This window comes from Dendropsophus ebraccatus, unplaced genomic scaffold (genome assembly GCF_027789765.1).
Source record: "Dendropsophus ebraccatus isolate aDenEbr1 unplaced genomic scaffold, aDenEbr1.pat pat_scaffold_357_ctg1, whole genome shotgun sequence".
Classification (NCBI taxonomy): domain Eukaryota; kingdom Metazoa; phylum Chordata; class Amphibia; order Anura; family Hylidae; genus Dendropsophus; species Dendropsophus ebraccatus.
The window spans coordinates 101,722-124,820 of record NW_027209994.1 but is presented as its reverse complement, the minus strand read 5'-3'; positions in this window follow the sequence as shown (position 1 = coordinate 124,820).

The following is a 23,099-nucleotide window of genomic DNA, read 5'->3' as shown; positions in this document are numbered from 1 at the left end:
ATTAAGCAATCTCGGTCAATTATACAGCTTCTACCATGAGGTAAGGATTTGGACTCCTCCTCATTCTCCAGCTATTGGCTGGGAAACATGGGATACTTATAAAAAGAATCAGGTTAAATAGGGTTTCCCAACCAGGGACTCTGGAGCTGCTGGCAGCTGTAGATACTATTGTGCACTTTGGCACCAGATACTATTGTGCATTATTTTGGAGTCAATAAATATATCACTGCTTGTAACACAGTAACAAAAAGCCATACTAGTTCATACCTTAAAGGGACTGTAGTTCTGTATTTTGTGGTTGTACTTCCTGAGCAGTAGTTTAGTACTACAAGTCCCAGAAGGCAGTTCTTTACCCCAGTTCTTCATCACAGTCCACTCACCCCAAGCACTCCTCTCTGTTCCCACCCAAAACTAATTTCCCTGTTAACCATCACAAAATCACTGAGGTTGCTGCACCTGCTCATCATTCAGCATTAGGTCACAACCACATAACTAGAGATGAGCGAATCTACAGTAGGAAAGAAGCAAATCGCTTTGTTCCTATCTGCATTCTGCTCATGAGGCTGTGGGGCTTTGAAGTCTGCTCCGCTCTGTGCCGTTCCTGCCCAAGTGCTGGGAAAAGATGGATCCAGTCCTGAGAAACTTCTCCAAGTTTCCCAGGACTGGATCCATCTTTTCCCAGCACCTGGGAAGGAGCAGCACAGAGCGGAGAAGACTTCAAAGCCCCACAGCCTCATGAGCAGAATGCAGATAGGAACAAAGCGATTTGCTTCTTTTGTACTGTAGATTTGCTCATCTCTACACATAACATCTATTTTTGTCCGTTTGACTGACTTTTTTTGGGCACTTGTCATTTTAAGACCAAATAATGGGCGTTATTGCAACTGCAATGTTTGAACACAGCCAAAAGGCCGTGTTTCTGCAAGTAAAAATTTTTTGTTCAGACAGTTCTATCAGAAAGATTTGGTAAATCTGTCGGCCAGACAGGGTACTTTGTCTAGCATATATATAGTAAATGCAGGGCTCAGACACAGAAGTGTGCATTGGACCCTACTATCACTAAGGTTTTGTTCACACAGGCTTTGGACTAATCTACTAGTGTATACACTAGTGTTTGCTCCTCTGCATCACCCCATGGAATAGGCGCTTTAATGCCACACAAACAATGTGCTCCCCAGGACGGCATTTCCAGACTCTGGTAAAGTGTGCTGGTTACTCCTCACCTGGAAGAACTGCCCACCACGCCTCTCATTGGTAGTCAATTTAGGTGCTCTCCGCCCCAAAATTCCTGTTGCCAGGTAAACCAGCATCAAAGGCTGAAACAGAGGAGAAAATGTTTCCTGGATGAGTAATAGGTCACCGGGCAGCCGCCTGCCCGCCCAATTGGAAACATGGCTTTGCTGCCAATCCCTCCCCCTCTGACTGGGTTCAGTCAGCTCACCACTCAGGTCAGCCGCTTCCTCGGCCACCTCCACCTCACTATCCTTAGACAGCAGAAGCTTAAAGAGGTTGTTCAACTATCAGCAAAAAAAAAAAAAATTTAGGTGTTGTTTCTTAGTCTAATCTAAATATCCCTGCCAAGTTTTGCTGCTATATGATCTTTATAGCAACTGCTGTGGAGCTGTTCTATACTATTCATATTCTCTTCACTTCCTGTTTCATATTGTGTTTGACTGTGATGTCTAAAACTACTGAGGCCAACATTCCTTGTGTGCAAGTCAGCCCCCTCAGCCACACCCACTGCTGCTAAGCCAGCCCCCTGAGAAACACCCACTGCTGCTAAGTCAGCCCCCTCAGCCACACCCACTGCTGCTAAGCCAGCCCCCTGAGAAACACCCACTGCTGCTAAGTCAGCCCCCTCAACCACACCCACTGCTGCTAAGCCAGCCCCCTGAGAAACACCCACTGCTGCTAAGCCAGCCCCCTGAGAAACACCCACTGCTGCTAAGCCAGCCCCCTCTGTAAGGCCCACTGCTGCTAAGACAGCTCACTCCCCACCTCCTCATCTCAATGAGGCCAATAAAATGAGCCCAGGATATCATATCACACAACCCAACAGACACCCCACAGCCCCTCCTGCCTCAGACTGCAGAGGGAATGTAACCATCATACAGTGACTTCATCAGCATCTGGAAAAGCTGGGTGCCTGCCTGTGTGAATCGAACTGAAGGGCATTGGCTGCTCCACGTTGGGCTTCCTAGCAGCCAAAATCAGACCCCCGACCCTAATCCGAAAGTTTAGTTTTAGGGTTAGGGTTGGGGTTAGGATTAGGGTTACGCCCCACTGATTTGTCATGTTCCAACTCTCCCCACAGCTCCAACCTTAAACCTAACCTTACTGATTAGCACCAACCCCAAGGGTTAGGGTTGTTGTGTGGCCAGGGGATAATTAAGTATTATGTTGGTAGTAACCCTAAGCCGACCCACAACCCTAGCCCTAAAACTAAACGTTCGGATTAGGGTCAGGGGTCCGGCAGGGTCTGATTTTGGCTGCTAGGAAGCCTGGAGTGGAGCAGCCAATGAAATCTGGCCAGGACGGGGTTTGCCCGGAGAGCTGTGTGGGCTGCATTAGTGCATGGGCCCCATAGCAGTGGCATGGTCTGCCTTTATGATAGCTACGCCATTGCATACAGGGCACAACAATACAATTTAAAGACAATCTATCACTCCCTGACTTCCTACCAAGCTGCTATACCTCTTATAGATAGCAATAAAACATAGATAAATTATCAATGTTGCTTGTGTTTGTGTTTTTATTGTCATAAACAAAATACATTTATTCAGGATGCTAATAGTGTCAAGGAGGTGGGGTCTAGGGTTCTTAGAAGAGTTCTTGTAACCAGGGCCATATTACTAGCTCAGAAGACAATAACTGCATCACCTGCCAAACGGACCCCAGGAAAGAGCTGGGATTCAAGGCAGCTATCCAACGGTACAAGTGGTTGGGGGGGGGGGGGGGGCAGATTGTCGGTAAAGAATTGCTTTAAGTGTGTGTGTGTGTGTGATATGCATGTGTGGGGGAAATGTAATGTGCATGTTTTCAAGTGCTGCATAAAACGGGCGTACTCTCAGGCAAAGAGCAGTAGATGACTGGAAATCTTGCAAACAAAGAAAAAAAGGGACAACACCTCTCAGGTAAGAATGATTATGGACTACCACTCCAGAATATAGGAGATTACAATGAAAAAATGGAAATGAAAGTCCAAGTGAAAGTCAAACTAATTCTAATCTAATTGATATTTTATTTTCATGTACTTTTATGATTCTTTCTGATATGAAGCGCCAGAAAATTTACTTTTAGGATCATCAGAGGGATTTGAACCATAAGCGAGTGGGGTTATTCAATCCTAAAAGGTTTACTATTAGACCCCTGCACCACAAAGTCCTCATCTTGCTATGTTAAAAATTTGTATTTATCAAAACTCATTAACTTTTGTTACTCTGAGGAAGTTATTTATTGGTGAGTGATGATGATAGATACATTGGTATATTCAGTAAAAAAAAGTTTCGTCCTTTAAAAGGGAGTTGAACCAACATTCTTGTTTTGCTGGTTTGGAAGCTTTCCTATGGAACTAAAGCTCCAGTTATGATGATGACCACTATGATTACTAAGCCTGTAGGTAAACAAACTGGTAGAGATGAGCCAGGCAGGAGCAGCAGTAGCCAACATGGAGGCCAGGCAGGATCAGCAGTAGCCAACATGGAGGCCAGGCCGGAGCAGCAGTAGTCAACAGGGAGGACAGGAAGGAGCAACAGTAGCCAACATGGAGGCCAGGCAGGATCAGCAGTAGCCAACATGGAGGGCAGGCAGGATCAGCAGTAGCCAACATGGAGGCAAGGCAGGAGCAGCAGTAGCCAACATGGAGGCCAAGCAGGAGCAGCAGTAGCAAACATGGAGGCCAGGCAGGAGCAGCAGTCGCCAACATGGAGGCCAAGCAGGCGCAGCAGTAGCAAACATGGAGGCCAGGCAGGAGCAGCAGTAGTCAACATGGATGCCAGTTAAGTCCCAGCAGTAGTCAACATGGAGGCCAATTAAGGCCCAGCAGTAGCCAACAAGGAGGCAAGAGCAGGCACACCAGTAGTCAACCTAGGTACCAGTTAAGGCCCCACAGTAGCCAACAAGGAGGTGAGGGCAGGCACACCAGTAGTCAACCTAGATGCCAGTTAAGGCCCAGCAGTAGCCAACATGGAGGCAAGGGCAGGAACACCAGTAGTCAACCTAGATGCCAGTTAAGGCCCAGCAGTAGCCAACATGGAGGCAAGGGCAGGTACACCAGTAGTCAACCTGGATGCTAGTTAAGGCCCAGCAGTAGCCAACATGGAGGCAAGGGAATGCACACCAGTAGTCAACCTAGATGCCAGTTAAGGCCCAGCAGTAGCCAACATGGAGACAAGGGCAGGCACACCAGTAGTCAACCTGGATGCCAGTTAAGGCCCAGCAGAAGAAAACAAGGAGGCAAGGGCAGGCACACCAGTAGTCAACCTAGATGCCAGTTAAGGCCCAGCAGTAGCCAACAAGGAGGCAAGGGCAGGTACACCAGTAGTCAAACTAGATGCCAGTTAAGGCCCAGCAGTAGCCAACATGGAGGCAAGGGCAGGCACACCACTAGTCAACATGGATGCCAGTTAAGGCCCAGCAGTAGCCAATATGGAGGCAAAAGCAGGCACAGCAGTAGTCAACATGGATGGCAGTTAAGGGCAAGCAGTAGCTAACATGGAGGCAAAGGCAGGCACAGCAGTAGTCAACATGGATGCCAGTTAAGGCCCAGCAGTAGTCAACATGGATGCCAGTTAAGGCCCAGCAGTATTCAACATGTATGCCAGTTAAGGCCCAGCAGTAGCCAACATGGATGCCAGTTAAGGCCCAGCAGTAGCCAACATGGATGCCAGTTAAGGCCCAGCAGTAGTCAACATGGATGCCAGTTAAGGCCCAGCAGTAGCCAACATGCAGGCAAGGACAGGCACACCAGTAATCAACCTAAATGCCAGTTAAGGCCCAGCAGTTGTCAACATGGATTCCAGTTAAGGCCCAGCAGTAGCCAACATGGAGGCAAGGGCAGGCACAGCAGTAGTCAACATGGATGCCAGTTAAGGCCCAGCAGTATTCAACATGTATGCCAGTTAAGGCCCAGCAGTAGCCAACATGGATGCCAGTTAAGGCCAAGCAGTAGTCAACATGGATGCCAGTTAAGGCCCAGCAGTAGTCAACATGGATGCCAGTTAAGGCCCAGCAGTAGCCAACATGGAGGCAAGGACAGGCACACCAGTAATCAACCTAAATGCCAGTTAAGGCCCAGCAGTTGTCAACATGGATTCCAGTTAAGGCCCAGCAGTAGCCAACATGGAGCCAAGGGCAGGAGCAACCGTAGTCAACATGGAGGCCAGGCAGGAACAACAGTAGCCAACATGGAGGCCAGTACAGGAGCAGCCGTAGTCAATATGGAGGCAAGGGCAGGCACAGCAGTAGTCAACATTGATGCCAGTTAAGGCCCAGCAGTAGCCAATTATGAGGCCAGTGAAGGCACAGCAGTAGTCAACATGGATGCTAGTTAAGGCACAGCAGTAGCCAACATGGAGGCCAGTACAGGAGCATCAGTAGTCAACATAGAGGCAAGGGCAGGCACAGCAGTAGTTAACATGGATGCCAGTTAAGGCCCAGAAGTAGCCAATATGGAGGCCAGTGAAGGCACAGCAGTAGTCAACATGGATGCCAGTTAAGGCCCAGCAGTAGCCAACATGGAGCCAAAGGCAGGAGCAACAGCAGTCAACAAGGAGGCCAGGCAGGAGCAACAGTAGCCAACATGGAGGCAAGGGCAGGAGCAGCAGTAGCCAACATGGATGCCAGTACAGTAGCAGCAGTAGTCAACATGGAGGCAAGGGCAGGCACAGCAGTAGTCAACATGGATGCCAGTTAAGGCCCAGCAGTAGCCAATATGGAGGCCAGTGAAGGCCCAGCAGTAGCCATTATGGAGGCCAGTGAAGGCCCAGCAGTAGCCAACATGGAGGCCAGGGCAGGAGTAGCAGTTGTAATGGGATGACATGAGCAGAATAATGAGGTCCATGGACAGGCGAGAGGTAGCAGGGCAGCAGGAATGGTGGAATGACCAGTAAGGTCTAGTTCACATATAGGCCATAATATATGCAGAAAAGGTCCTACATCTTGGTGACAACAGGACCAAATCCTACTCTGTGGTATCAGGAGCAGGTGTCACAAAGTCCTTATCTATCCATGTGGCGTTCATTTTGATTAAAGTCAGACATTCCACACTGTAGGGTAAATCAGTGTTGCACACCTCTCGTTGGTTGGTGCTCAGTGGGTTGTGGTTCTTCAACCATGTATATCCATGAGAAGTAAAATCCACGGCACACAGGATAGTGCAGAAGTGATGGTTTATTATACAGTGATAAACAGAAGTTGTATACTCCGACCAGTGTGAAACATTTAAGCAGTAGAGATCAAAACTATCAAGCAAGCTTTCGGCCCTTCCCGGACCTTCTTCAGGCTAGTAGATCTCTGTAATGAATGAACATGGTATAAATCCAAGGTATACATGATACTGAGAGTATATAAGACAAATCAAATTAAAATAATAGATAGGAGGTCTAAAAATTATAGGACAAAAACATATTTACATATATATACAGTAAGATGCGGAGGAGCAAGTTGATGGCAGTTAACCCATTGCATCCAGATGAGGAATCATACTAACTAATCGGCATATAGGTTAAAACAAACATAAGATAGGCATAGGGAGGCATGGGTAAGTTGATGGTAACTAGCACATGTAGAGGAGATGGTACATAAACCCCAGAGAAGTAACCAAATGGGGCAGATAAGATATAGGTCATAACATGAATCTAGAGGCTAAGACAGCACGGTATGCATAGCTGGAAATCAGAGTAGGATATAGGTATGGGGAAAATGTCAGGATGTGGTGAGCACTGGGGGGAGAAAAAGATTAGCGGGGGAAGAAACTGAAAGACCAGTACTGGAGGAAGTGTGAGAATGTGCTAAATAGAGTGTGGAGAGCGCTGGGGAAATGAGGAGATGAGAGAGGGAGGGAGCTAGAAGGCAAATGCTAAGACAAGTGTCATAATGTACTAAGTAGAGTATGGAGAGCACTAAGGAGATAGGCGGGGGAAGGAGCAGAAAATCAGGTACCGGAAAATGTAGGTACATAGATCCAAACTCACCAGTAGTAGTAGATACGTCTGTGGTCTAGGTGGAGTGTGAGCTGGAGCGGCCGTGCGTGCTATAAGAGCCGCACTTCCGGGGTCACATGGCCGCGCGTCATGTCACGTGTGAGCGTGCGCGTGACGTCATCGCACACAGCGCGGTGGACGCTGAAAGAAGGCGGAACTGTGGTGTATGACGCTGTATGTGGCCGAACTGAGGGCAAGAAGTATGGGCAAAGGAATACTGAAAGGACAGACAAGAAGGAGAGTATAATGAGTAAGGATGAAATGTCAAAACTCAAATGGGGGCCCGGATAAAAATAAATAATAAATAAAGATAGATGGGAGCTAGATGTGTGTATACAATGGTGGGGTGAGAGTGTCGGAGGTAGGGAAGGGCCAAGAGAGTAAGGGGAACCAGGGATAAATAGAGAAAAGGAACATAAAATGAGACAAGGAACATAAAAATAAGGGGACAGATCAAACAGGGGAAGGAAGAAAAAACGGAGGGGAAGGGGAAGTAAGAAGTCGGGGATAAGAAAATAATACACATAGAGAGAAGACAATAGGAGGAGACAATAGGAGATAACAGGCAGAGACTGGACACAGACGGTTACCATAGTTACCATATCAGTATAAAGGATGCTATCAAGGGAATGTATTCTAACCTTAGAAAAATATAATAGAGATAACGTCAGTACATGGTAAACAAAGGTAAGGTATATCAAGCAGTCGAACCTGTAAAAGATACATACAACATGTGAAGTCTACGTGTCTAGTTGTTTTAGATGTTGTAGACCCTATCGTACGCTCGGTTTAGGCCATGTGGTTTGATGGTTTGGAGCATGTGTATCCAAAAGGCTTCTCTCCGTTTCAGGAGTTCCACCCTGTTGCCCCCTCTCCTAGGTTGCTCTACATGTTCAAGAACCTGAAACCGTAATTGTGCTATAGTGTGGCCCATTGTGTGGAAGTGAGCGGGGATGGGGAGTAGTAGGTTTTTACATCGTATGGTAGATTTGTGTTTGGAAATGCGGTCCCGGATGCGCCGTGTGGTCTCCCCAACGTATCCAAGACCGCAGGGGCATTTAATCAGGTAGACCACAAAACTGGAGTCACAGGTGTGATAGCCTTGGATAGAGAATTGTTTACCTGTGAGAGGATGCGAGAAGTGCTCCCCCCTGGTAACGGCTGAGCACTGAGCGCATTGGAGGCAGGGAAATGTGCCTTTCCTGGGAGGGCCCAGGAAGCGTTGTCTTTTCTTGGTAAAACTACCGATGTCGGCACGCACTAAGTGATCTCGTAGGTTTCTCTCCCGTTTGTGGCAAACCATAGGGAGGGACTGCAATTCACCCACCTTGGGGAAGGCATTTCGCAATATGGGCCAGTGTTTGCGGATGATACCCACAATTCTAGGGCTACTGGGATGGTATTTATGCACAAAGGGCAGGCGTGGTGTGCTGCGGGTCTCTGGTCTAGGTGTAGGTGTGGTATTAGAGAGGATCCTGGTTGGGTAGCCGCGTTCTCGGAATTTTTAGGACATTTCTTCTAACCTGTTTTGTCGAATTAGAGGGTCGCTAACGATGCGGTTCACTCGGCTGTATTGCGAGATAGGTAGGGATTTCTTTACGTTGGGTGGATGATTGCTGGAAAAATGTAATAGATTGTTCCTATCGGTGGGTTTACGGTAGAGGTCTATATGTAAATCGCCTAATGAGTCTTTTCTTATTGTTGTGTCCAGGAAATCTATGGAGGTGGGGTCATGATGTATTGTAAATTGGAGTTCTGGGAAGATGGAATTAATGTGTGTGTGAAAGGCCAGAAGGGAATCGGTGTTGCCCAGCCATATGCAAAAAATATCATCTATGTAACGGTACCATGTGTGCACATGTTCGTGGAAGGATAGTTGATTATAAATATGATCGTTTTCAAAGCGGTCCATGTAGATGTTTGCATATGGCGGGGCAACATTCGACCCCATAGCCGTGCCTTGTATCTGTAGATACATCTGATCGCCAAACATGAAGAAATTGTTATGTAGTATCATGTGTAACAATTCTAAACAGAATTCCTGTTTACTGGGAGAGAACTGATTATCCAGTAAAAGACGCTGAATGGCAGCTAGGCCCTTCACATGTTTGATGGATGTATATAGACTGGAAACGTCCCAGGTAACCAATAGGCTATCTGGAGGAATGGGTGAGATGCGTCTGATTGTAGAAAGGATTTGGGATGTGTCGAGGAGGAAGGAGCGAGTTTGCTTGACTAAGGGGGTCAGAATTTTTTCGAGTGTGATGGATAATGGAGCTAGTAGTGAATTAGTCGAGGCCACTATAGGTCTACCTGGAGGGTGGTCAAGACGTTTGTGGATTTTAGGTAAAATATAGAATACCGGTGTTATGGGGTATTGGTTAGTGAGAAATTCCTGTGTTTTCGAATCCATTGGACATTCCACACTATCACAGGACAACCTGGCTCTCCTGTGACTGACAATATTACCTGCTGCGCTGAAAACTCGCTCGGATGACACACTGCTGGCCGTACAGGAGAGTATGTCCAAAGCAAATTCAGTGAGTTGTGGCCAGACAACTAATTTTCCCACCCAGTATTCCAGGGCTTCCGGCATGTTAGGTGGCAACGTAGAGTCCAAAAACACCTGGACTTGCTGTTTGAGGTGTGCCGCCATGTCCTGCTGCTGTGCGGGTGCTCCTGTTACCCCGGCCTGTGGCCGCATGAAAGCATGCATCATGGACATCAGGCTCAGACGGGTGCCGCTGCTCATGCCACCCAAGCTGCTAGAGGAGGATGTGGAGGGGGCAGCGCTGCTGGTGTGGCCCTGGTGGGAATGGCATGAATGAGAGCGCTGTGTTCCAAAGGCTGCCACTAACTGTGCACCCAGCTCCTCTCTATAATAATTAATTTTTTCCTCCCGTTGGGAAGGGTGAGTAAATTCACACAGCTTGTTGCAATACCGTGGGTCCAGTAGTGTGGCCAGCCAGAACTCATCCCGTTGATGAATCCTTTGCAAGTGTGGGTCAGTACGAAAGCAGATCAACATCCGCTTAGCCATTTCAACCAGGGAGTGGAAAGGAGTCCCCGCCTTTATCTCCACAGCATACTGCCAATGGGTACTGCTTCCATCCTCCTCATCCTCCTCATAGCCCTGCATAGACTCCTCTGGCCCCCCTCTGGTCTGGCAGGAAGGCTCATCTCCTTCTCCTCCACCTGTAAGTTCCTGTGCGTTCAGGTCCTCCTCCTCCTCCTCAACTTCCTCTCCCTCCTCTTCCGCCAAGCCTTCCTCCAGCGACTCAGGCTGCGACAGTGGCAAGACCTCTTCCCCCTCGCCACTGAGTTGCATTAGCATCAGCTCCAGTACATGAAGCATGGGTATGATGGCCTCCTCAAAAGGTGGCCTCCTCAAAGGGTCGTAGCAAGCGGCAGGTGTCACGCATGAGCTGCCACTGCCCAAGCTCCAGGTTACACAGAGGAGTCGCCGTGTCCGCCTGCATCAAGAGGAAATCAGTCAAGGCCTTCCTCTACTCATAGAGCCGGTCCATCATGTGGAGGGTGGAGTTCCACCGCGTGGCTACATCGCAAAAGAGATGATGGTTGGGAAGACCATTCCTCCGCTGCAGGTCGAGGAGGATGTGGTGAGAGCGACTTGAATGGCTGAAATGGTTACACAGCTTTCGAGCCATTGACAGTACAGTCTGTAAATAGGATGAAGACTTTAGAAAGTGTGTAACTATTAGGTTTAAAACATGTGCCATACACACGGCGTGCCTCATACCTCTTCGGCGCAGCGCAGAGAGAATGTTGCTCCCATTGTCACTCACCACCGTCCCAACTTTAAGATGGCGTGGAGTGAGCCACGAGAGGATTTCCATCTCGAGCAGGCAGTTCAGCTCTTCCCCTGTGTGTCTCCTTTCACCCAGGCAGGCTAGATGCAGCACAGCGTGACACCTCTGTGCTACACCCAAGTACTACAAGGGAGGAACACTGGCAGTTCAGGAGGTTTTGGACCTACTGGAGGAGGTGGAAGAGTACCACGACACAGGAACCCTGCTGTGACAACGGAGTGGTGTCATCGCCCTTCCCTGGTCAAGTTGCTGGGGGTCTGCTGGCCATATTCCCTTTACCCACTGAGCAGTAATGGACTTATACTGCCCTTGCCTGTAATTACAGCTCCAGATGTCTGTGGTTAAATGTACATGTCTGCTCACTGAATGGCTCAGCAAGTCAGCAACCCTTTCGCGAACATAGCTATACATGGCCGGGATAGCTGTGTTGGAAAAGTAGTGTCGACTCGACACCTTCCACTGTGGCTCCGCACACGACATTAGTTCACAGAAAGGTGCCGAGTCGACAACTTTAAACAGCAGAGCCTGGAGCACCAGCAACTTAGCCAGGTGGGCGTTCAGCTTGACTGCTGCGGGATTGCTGGGTGCATATGTCTGCCTCCGGTATAGGGACTCCATGATGCCAGGCTGCCTACTGCTAGCAACACAGGGTCCACCAGCCGAAGAATGGAGTGAAGCCACACTCCTTTCCAAAGAGGAGGTCTGACTCTGTGAAAGGCCCCCCTGACTACTGCTGCTTCCTGCTGCTGTTGACTGCGGGTCTGCCTGGGCCTGCTGTGACCCACTATCACCCCGTTTCTCCCAGGCAGAAAGGTGGTCGTGCTTCATATGGGCAGCTGTGGCGCTGGTGCCAGGATGGCAACTCTTGCCTCTTTTAATGCGCCTGTCACACAGGCGACAGATGACCACATAGGTATCCTCCGGGCACTTTTGAAAAAACTGCCACACAGGCGAGGTGTAGAGTCTAGTACCGACAGGCTGCGAGGATGGGCAGGCGCCGACGATACTAGGACCTGCAGTGGAGTAGGTTTCCCCAGTGGTCATCTGCTAGTCCCGGCTACACTTACGACTTGTTAGTTGACTACTGCTGCCTGTCTGCTTTTTAGTTGTGGCGGGCCTGCTGGCGGATGGATTCCTGGTTGACAAATCCGTTGAATAAGCCAAATCCTGCCGTGGATCCCATGTAACATCCGATGTAGCATCATCCTGTTCCAGAATGATGCTATCATCCTCATCAGGCTCCTGCCCAGCCTTCTCTCGTCTACTGCCTACTGCTCTCCTGCCAGGCCTAACATGGGCCTGCTCTGATATCTCCACCGGCACAGCTATGCCCTGCACTTGATTGTCCCCTGTCTCTTCCCCCACGTGTTCATCATCATCAAAGAGCAGTCGGCTGCTCAAAGACGGCAACAGTTCCCGCAGGCGGCGGGTAAAAAGTTAGCGGGATGTTGCTGAGGATGTCAGATGGAGGACGTGGGGGAATTGCTGCGTGCCTGTGCCAAGTCAGGGTCGTGTCCGAGGTACCAACAGATACCTGGTTGGCTGTCTTACTACTCCTCCTTGTGGACATTGAAGTGTGAGCCAGCCACTCCAGGACTGTGGAATTAGACATGTGGACACGACCCTGGTGACAAAGGAAGCTCAGGCCTGCCACTGGACCCTCTTCCTGCGCTACTTCCTCTTCTGCCCCTTGAGCCAGACTCTCTGCTCTGCCCTCTGCCTGAAACGCTTTGTGAGGTTTCCTGCTGCCGCTGTGCCATGACTTTATATTCAAATTGTGATTGCTTCACTTGGTAGATGAGAACAGTATTTTCTGTAATATATAGGACTTGCTAGCTGAAGGGCATGTCTTAATCACTCTTGTCTTATTGGCATGTCATTGCAGTAGTTACATACGTCACCACACACCCCTGGACATGCGCAATAGATTGGGCTACGCGATAGTGACCAACATGCTTGGATTAGTAACACAGTGCTTCTTCCTAGATCCAGAACCAGCAGGTGACTTCACACGATGATTATGATAATTCTGTATCTACCATATGGTGGTTATTAGAGATGAGCGAACCGGGTTCGGGTTCGAGTCCATCCGAACCTGAACGATTGGCATTTGATTAGCGGTGGCTGCTGAACTTGGATAAAGCTCTAAGGTTGTCTGGAAAACATGGATACAGCCAATGAATATATCCATGTTTTCCACATAGCCTTAGGGCTTTATCCAATTTCAGCAGCCACCACTTTTCAAATGCCGTAAGTTCGGGTTCGGATAAACTCGAGCATGCTCGAGGTTCACTCATCTCTAATGGTTATATAACATAAGGCATCATAGTTTAATCAGCCACTACTCACTGAAGGGTGACAATATACCTTATGTCTCCACCAAGGTAGCTTGAGATCATGATGTACTTAGTGGCCAGTTATATATACTTTTTTCGGGTGTACTATGTGTCTGTTCTTATCTTTTTGTGTTATTTCTGAAACTGCAGTTCTCCAGCTGTTGCAATTACAACTCCCATTATGTAAAGGTTTGGCTGCCCAGCCACAATGGGAACTGTAGAGGTCTAACAGGCATCTTGGCGATAAAATCACTCCGGTAGCCATACACCTTCAATGACGATTGTTGTCTCTCCCGGCTCCAAAACACATAAACGTTCTGCACAACCTTAAAGTGTACCTGTCACAAATTTGATGTCTCCGAAGTGGTATGCAGATGCTAATGGAAGTCCCCACTCTCTTGAGGGATAAAGGACACACGGTATCACCCCTTCCCCCCTTTTCTGGTTTAAAATCTATATAGTTAACTTAAGAGGTATAGTTAACATAGGAGTAAGTTCTAGAAATGGGTGGTTGTTAAGTCCAGTTTAAACCCCCCCCCCCAAAAAAAAAAGTCCGGTCTAAACCAGTCCACCCATATGTCTATGTATGTTGTCTTACCTGGGGAATTCCCCACTCCACTTTTCGAAGGCCCTGATTGTTGGTTCCTCATCAGCGTCAGGAAAGACAGCTGTTTATGAGCGCTGCTCATCAGTTCGTCTTGAAGACTGAACAAAATAAGCCATCTGTGTAGCTGGGAGAAGAAGAAAGAGCACAGCGGCGGGTGAAGAAGGCGAAGTAGCGTCCAGAATGCGGCACAGAGAAACAGCATTGTGGTGCAGTGTTTGGGCCCTTCTGAAGAGCTACTTGTGGCCATGCTTGAAGATCCTACCTATGTCATGCCTGAATTGTCCAGCTCCAGCTCAGCATCTCCGGCGGTGGCATGAAGCAACTCCTATGACAGCTTATCCAAAGGGCCAAGAGCAAAGGCGGCGAGGATTGGTTCTGACACTCACTGCAAGTGCCGAGGGAAGAGGCGGGGCCTTCCACCCGCATCATCTTCCGCGTGCTTCCTCCACAGCCAGTTTTTCGGGATGACACTGCTGTTGTAGAGGAGCCGAAAGTGAATTCTGTTCCTGCCGGCAGGGAGATGGGTCAGGCTAACATATGAACGTAGTTAATAAGGTTGAAAGGTTCAACCTAGAGAAATCCTACTGTGTTGATCCAGTTTAGCTGTGTCCTTATATACCGGTGCTCATAATTGTACACAGTATTCCATGTGTGGTCTGACAAGTGATTTATAAGAAGGCAAAACTATGTTCTCATCTTTAGTATCTATGTCTCTTTTAATGCATCACATTATTTTATTAGCCTTGGCAGTTGCTGCCTGGCACTGATCACTAAAGTTGAGTTTACTGTGCACCAATACCCCCAGGTCAGTAAGCAGTTTTACCCAGTGTTTTATTATTTAGCACATAACTGTACTTATTATTTCTACAGCCCAAATGCATAACTTTACATTTATCCACATTAAACTACATGTGCTTTTTCTCTGCCCAAACCTTTAGCTTCTCCAAATCCTTATGTAGTATGATATTGTCCTCCTCTGTGGTGATTACTTTACCCAGTTTAGTATCATCTGCAAAAATTGAGATTCTACTCTGTAGCCCCTTTACAAGGTCATTAACCCCTTAGCGACCCATGACGTATCTGATACGTCATGGTGCCGCTCGGGGGGGTTCAGAGAAGGGTCCCGCCGGGACCCCGCTCTGAACGGCGCTGATCCCGGCTGACACGTGCAGCCGGGCAGTGCCTCTATTAGCCGGCGCGGGTCCCGTTGCCGCGCCGGCTAATTAAGCCTCTAAGTGCAGCTGTCAAACCTGACAGCTGCACTTAGAGGCTTCAGACCTCACGTCCTTGGTGTCTAGTGGGACGGATCTCCCCCCCGCGATGCGATCGCGGGGGGGAGATCCGTTCTTCTGCCCGTGCCGGGCCTCAGCGTCGGAATGACGCTGATCCTGGCTCGGCAATAGATTGCTATGGCCTGCAGCAGACCATAGTAATCTATGACCGATCTAATCGATCTTTGCTGTGTATATACACAGCATTGATCTCTATGAGAGATCAGTGCTGTCTATATACAAGTCCCCCAGGGGGGCTTCTAGTTACAGTAAAAAAAAAAGTAAAAAAGTGTTTTTATTAATAAAAAATCCCATCCCCTAATAAAAGTTCAAATCACCCCCCTTTTCCCATTTTATAAATATAAATTAATAAATAAATAAATAAACATATTTAGTATCGCCGCGCGCGTAATCGCCCGAACTATTAATTAATCACATTCCTGATCTCGCACGGTAAACGGCGTCAGCGCAAAAAATTCCAAAGTGCAAAATTGCGCATTTTTGGTCGCATCAAATCCAGATAAAATGTAATAAAAAACGATCAAAAAGTCGTATATGCGCAATCAAGGTACCGATAGAAAGAACACATCATGGCGCAAAAACTGACACCTCACACAGCCCCATAGACCAAAGGATAAAAGCTCTATAAGCCTGGGAATGGAGCGATTTTAAGGAACGTATATTTGTTAACAATGGTTTGAATTTTTTACAGGCCATCAGATACAATATAAGTTATACATGTTATATATCATAGTAATCGTAACGACTTGAGGAACATGCATAACAAGTCAGTTTTACCATAGGACGGACGGCGTAAATGCAAAACTCCCCGAAATCAAAACAAATTCGTTTTTTTTTTTCAATTTGACAGCGCAAATGATTTTTTTCCGGTTTCGCAGCATATGTTATGGAAAAATAATGCCTGTCATTGCAAAGTACAATTGGTTTCGCAAAAAATAAGCGCTCATATACATCTCTAGGTGAAAAAATGCAAGCGCTATGGACTTTTAAACTTAAAATGGAATAAGCAAAAGCGCAAAAACGAAAATAGGCTTTGACCTTAAGGGGTTAATAGGCATATAAAAAGAAAAGGGCTCGACACTGACCCCCTGCGGTACCCTACTAGTAACTGTTACCCAATCAGAGTATGTTCCATCAATGACCACCCTCTGTTTTCTATCTCTCAACCAGATACTTATCCATTTACATATATTTTCCCCTAGCCCAAGCATCCTCATTTAACATACTAACCTTTCGTGCACCACAGTATCAAATGCCTTTGAAAAGTCCAGATACACATCCTCCCCCAGGTCCAGTCTATAACTGACCTCCTCATAGATGCTGATCAGATTAGTCTGACAGATCAGATCCCTCATAAACCCTTGCTGGTGCTGTGTTATAAGATTATTTTAATTACAATACTCCAGTATAGCTTCTCTTACAAACCGCTCATATACTTTACCTACTATAGATGTTAGACTTACAGGCCTATAGTTTCCAGGATCACTTTTTGACCCCTTCTTGAATATTGGTACCACATTAGCAATGCGCGAGTCATGTGAACAATCCCTGCCATTATAGAATCTTTAAATATTAGGAATAAGATCCTGTCTACCACAGAACTTAATTCCAGCAAAATTCTACGATGAATACCTTCTGGGCCGGATGATTTATGGATTTTAATGTTTTTAAGGCATTGCCCCACTTTAAGTTGTGTTAGCGCCATATTACACCAACAGATTATCTGACAGATTTTTGTTTAGCCAAAGCGAGGAATTGACTGTAAACAGAGAACAGGTAATAAAGGAAAGACTGAGATTTCTCCTCTTTTTAAAACCATTCCTGGCTTAAAAAATATGTCAGATAATCTGTTGTTGTAATAGGGCCCTGGGGCAGGTAAGATTTATGGGAGATTTTACTGTACATTATCCCTAGTCATCTCATTTGTTATAGAATTCTCCTCTGTCAATACAGTAGAGAAGAATGTAGATTTTCTCATCCCCCCCCTTTACTATTACACCCAAATTAGTTTGGGGGGGACCAACATTTTCAGTTTTAAGTCTCTTATTTTTATATAGGCAAGGACCATTTTGGGATTCTTTTTATATTCTGTGGCAATCTTTTCTGTTGCAATTTTTTTTTCTTTTATTTATTTTTTTTTACAAAATGTATTCTGCCTATAATTTCTCAATGTTTCCCCACTACTTTCTTGTTTTAGAAGTCTAAATGCTTGTTTGTATAATTTATTACACCCTTAACAGCTGTAGTTAACCAGTTTTCTCCCATTTCTACCATGTTTATTCCGATATGGTATGTGTCGTTCACAAGATCTACCCAGTGTGCTCTTAAATATTCCCAATTTCTCTTGTGTACTACTGCTTTTATATCTAAAGGCATTGTCCCAGTCTATGTCCCCAAGGTCCTCTTTTGGAAATTAGCCTTCCTAAAGTTTAACGTTTTTGGGGCCCCCCCTACTAATAATTTTCTTAAAGCAGAAATGAAAAGATACTATGTTGCGGTCACTTTTACCCCATCTCTACTTTTTATATTCTGTATGCGCTATTGGTTAATTTTAGGTCCAGAAGTGCCCTCTTTCCCCTCTTGTTGGTACCTGTACTAGTTGGGAAAGGTAATTATCTTTGATTATTTCCAAAAACCCGCTTCCTTTGCTAGAGCACAGGTTTCTGCTTTTCAGTCCATATTGGGGTAGTCCCCCATAATAATGACCTCACTCTGCTTCGCTGCCACATCTATTTGTCTTATGAGGATATTTTATGCCTCTTCCACTATACTTGGAGATTTATAATTCACTTCTATAAGAATTTTTTTATCCTTCCTCCCTCCTGTTATTTCTACCAAAAGAGACTCCACATTATCATCACATATATCCTCCCGCAGAATGGGCTTAAGGCAGAACTTAACATTTAGGCAGACCCTTCCCCTTTTTTATTTTTATAGTAATTTCTGAACAGACTTTAACCCTGCAGATTAACTACCCAGTCATAGCTATCATCCAGCCATGTCTTGCTTATCCCCACTATATCATATTCCTCCTCCATCATTATCCGTTCTAATTCTTCAGCTTTATTAGTGAGATGTCTAGCATTCATATACATACACTTAATATGTTTATTCATATTTCCTTTCCTCTTATCACTAGTGACTGTTCTGTTACCTCCCTCCACTCCACCCCCAGTTTCATAATCTAGACCCAGCTTTCTATCTACTCTGTTTTCACCTTCTAGGTTGTAGTTACCCTCCCCCCAGTCCCTAATTTAAACAGTCCTCCAACCTCTTAGCCATCTTATCCCCTAGCACAGCTGCACCCTCCCCATTGAAAGGAAGCCTGTCCCTACCATAGAGCCCGTAACCGACAGAGAAGTCTGCCCACTTCTCCATGAACCCAAAACTCTCTATCCTACACCAGCTCTTGAGCCACTTATTTACCTCTCTAATCTCCCGCTGTCTTTCTGGTGTGGCATGTGGGACGGGTAATATTTCAGAAAATATTACCTTGGAGGTCCTTGTCTTAAGCTTAAGAGGTGCTGTAAAAGAGCTAAATCACTGCACCCCCTCCCTCTCACAGAAAATTGCGGGACAGAGCAGGGTAGAACCTGCAGCAGTAGGGAGAGAATAGTGGAATGCTGCAGCAGCCTCCGGAATCAGTGTCATCAGCAGAGGGTGAAATATGCCCCTCTTCTCATTCCTTGCATTCCTCCCTTATCTCTACTACTCCTTTGCCTGTCTCTGATGTACATTCTGCTGCATCTTCTGATGTTCCCTCTGCTGTATCTCCTACCAATGTGCTCTGTATCCTCTACTATGCCAGTAATTGAAAAGGAATGGGTGTTCCTGAAATCTGTGCAAAAGAGGCGTTGGTATGTTAACAATATCCCCTTTTATTTATCTAGTACTGTTAAGATAATAAAAAGATATAGACTGAATAAAACAGGCGGAAATTCAAAACGGAACCCCCTTGTCAATTCTGTGAGCAGAGAGCATCAGAGAGCGAAAGGCGTGCAACTCATTACATTGAGCCACTGAGGCAGGCAAGATTTCTGAGCATAGTCCTTACTACCACTCACAGTCTTTTTTGTAAAGGCGCCCATTACGCCTTCAAAAAGGGAAACTGCAAGTGGATGAAAAACGGCTGATATAGGCATGACTGTTGATTCTGTGGAGGATAGCATCCAATGTCCAGGTGTTTGAAAAGAGCAGCACAATCTGCTTTGGTCAAAAGCCTGGACTCCGATGAAATTGTCAAACATGGCCTCATTGTTTAACAGCTTCCTCAATAGTTTTACAAAAAGGAACCAAACTTGTTTAGACTAATACAACACCTCCATTCCTCAAAACTTTTCTTTAAATGACGAGGTGGATATGGACCAGTCTTCTGACCATTATGCGTCTTTTGATGATGCAATGGCATGTCTGAGGCATTTTTGCTGAAACGCTTTGCTAGCAAAGTTTGAAATCAAGTCTGCTTTTAGACCCTTACCTGTTTCCCCCTCAGGTTTTAGTTCCTTAGTAGAGCAGAGCAAACCTCGAGCATGCTCGAGTCCATCCGAACCCGAACTTTCGGCATTTGATTAGCGGTGGCTGCTGAAGTTGGATAAAGCCCTAAGGCTATGTGGAAAACATGGATATAGTCATTGGCTGTATCCATGTTTTCCAGACAACCTCAGAGCTTTATCCAAGTTCAGCAGCCCCAGCTAATCAAATGCTGAACGCTCGGGTTCGGATGGACTCTAACCCGAACCCGGTTCGCTCATCTCTATTCCTTAGTGTTCCAATATGGATTTTTCCTTTTCCCGTTTTTATTTTGAATGTTTCTCTTCTTTTTTGCACTGGGTGGTTTAGTTTTTGTCACTGAGGGTAGAATAGTGCATTCTTTGGACAATTTTTTGTTTAATGGTCCTAGTGATTCTCCTGTTTGTTTTAATGTGTTGTCTACTTTTATGGTGGTCATGTATAATTTTAGTGTATTGGTTGCTCTGGAAAAAAAAAACAGTTCCCACCCCCTGCCCAGTTTTAGAATTTTTGGGGACCACCATTGACACAGAGAAGTTTTGTCCCCCTGTAGAAGAAGAATTGCATAAATTTCAGTGCTCAATTGAGGGTTTGTTTCTTAAAAAGAAGACTACCCTTAAGGAGCTTCAGTCTGTGCTGATTTTATTGGTATTCACATCACAGGTGAAACTTATGAGGAGGGTTTTACCTTTTCGCCTGTTTGTCCCTATCTTTCTGTTTGTGCCTATATAGCTGTATGTCCTCACTTGGACGGTTTATTTTTATTGCATGAAGACTTTTCTTTTGTAACAAAATTTCAGTTTGATAGAGTGCTTCACTTTAAGTTTGGTGCAGTTGAGCTTACAGTCAGAAAAAATCTCCAGTCACTCTTTCAGGATTGAAGCTTCCACAGAGGTGGCCTCTATTGGATTGGATGGGCAGATTATTCGCGGCCTAGGGGTGTTTGTCTGACAAGTACAAATTGTATGTTTGGCCTGCCTTCTTATTTAACTGACTTTATTTCTTCAGGTGCAAAGAAGTTCTCTTGCTGGATCTTGGGACATTTACTCATTCATTGGGCCAGTAGGAGGGCTGCTAGTCATGTGTACAGTAGTACCTTATCTCTAGCTCTGAATTCCTTTGAAGCGCATTGGTTTGAGGTGTACGGATTAACCCTTAGGGGGTTCCTTCTTGTGTATATAAGGCCATAGCGCGTGCATTTTTCCACCTAGAGACCCAGATGAGCCCTTATTTTTTGCACCACTAATTGTACTTTGCAATGGCAGATGTAATTTTTGCCTAAAATATGCTGTGACACCAGAAAAAAATTATATGTGTGGTGAAATTGAAAAAATAAGAAAACGCTATTTTTTTATTTTGGGGGGGGGGGGTTTACGCCCTCTGGTAAAACTGACCTGTTATTCATGTTCCTCTTGTTAGTACGATTACAACGATATGTAACTTGTATAACTTTTATTTTATTTGATGGCTTTTAAAAAATTTAAACCTTTTTAAAAAAATATGTTCCTTAAAATTGCTCTATTACCATGCTTATAATGCTTTTATCCTTTGGCCAATGGTGCTGTGTGAGGTGTCATTTTTTGCGCCATGATCTGTACTTTCTATCGGTACCATGATTGCGCATATGCAACTTTTTGATTGCTTTATTACAATTTTTCTAGATTTGATGCAACCAAAAATGCGCAATTTTGCACTTTTGGAATTTTTTTACGATTATGCTGTTTACCATGCAAGTTCAGTTCGGGCGATTACCCACGCAGCGATACCAAACATGTTTATTTATTTATTTTATTTATAAAATGGGGATGGGGGGGTGATTCACATTTTTATTAGGGGAGTAGATTTTGTATTAATAAAAAATGATTTATTTATTTATTATTTTTTTACACATATACTAGAAGCCCCCTGGAGGACTGCTGATCGCATCACTGCATACATCAATGAGATCTGTGCTCTATTGCTTTCGGCTGCTGCAGCCGAAAGCAATAGAGTGCGGAGCCGGGATCAGCGCCATTACGGCGCAGACCCCGGACCGAATCAGTTGCGGTGCGCAACACGATCGCGGAGGGGCGATCCCCCTACTAGACCACAAGGTATGGGGCACAGTAAGTATTTGGATGCAGCAGTCAACTTTGACAGCTGCATCTAAATACGTAATTAGCGAGCACGGCGACCGGACTATGCCCGCTAATAGCCGAGGTCCCGAGCTGCATATAGCACTCGGGATCACGGCAGTTCAGAGCAGGGTCGATGCGGGATCCCCCTCTGAACTACCCTAGAGGCACAAGGATGTTCAGTAACATCCTGGTGCAGCTAGGGGTTAAAGTAGAGAGACTTATATTGTACAGTGAAAAAGTGTGCAGTGTCATTGCCGCCACTTGACATAGTTGTGGTTCATGTGGGTGGCAATGACATTTGACCTCATATGGGAGATGAAAGAAGACTTTGCTCTCTTTGAATGTCTTTTAAAATATATATATATATTTTTTTTCCTAAATCATCCACAGATTATCTTGGAAGGTGGACAATGCACAATTCATTGACCGCGTTAAGGCTATGTTCACACTACGTATCTTTCCGGCCGTAGTGCGAGCCGCGAATATACGCACGTAGTTTTGAGGTTGATGCGTTCGCTTGGAAGTATATGATATACGGCCGCACAATGCACACTACGTATGAGCTTACGGCCGGATCGTATACGGCGCCGTGAAAAATGAACAAGACCATTGTTTGAGGACGGAAATGTTCCAACTCACGGCCGTGGATTTCCATGCGGTCCCGTATGGAGTACTTATTTCAGCCAAATTCAACGTGATTTTTAGATCCAAAAGGTTCTGTGTGTTTTATTGGGATGGGCAAAGATTTCCAAGTAAATGACCTGTTTCAGATCGCTTCGAAACAAGCTAGGGAAGCATAACTCTACTACGGGCGTATGTTCGCGGTTCGCCCGCATGTTCGCAATCTGGCGGCATGTCTATTTTTCCCACGGCCGTACTTTCAGCCACACATGTACGGCGGCGTACGAACTACGGGCATACTCATACGTAGTGTGAACATAGCCTTAACATGTGAACAGGAGTTCAGACAAAATTTATGCTTTTCATATTGCTACATGGAGCTTGAAGACTTTATTTCCTTGATTCCTTGGGGATACTTGGGGTCACTCCCCCCCCGGGGTCACTCCCCCCCCGGGGTCACTCCCCCCCCCCCCCCCCCCCACTTCTGGTTAAAAATCTATATTGTTAAAGTGTAACTATAATTTCAGTAGCCAAAAAATGAAATTCCTCAAATTAAAAGCCCATGTGTTACACTTTAAAAAGAGC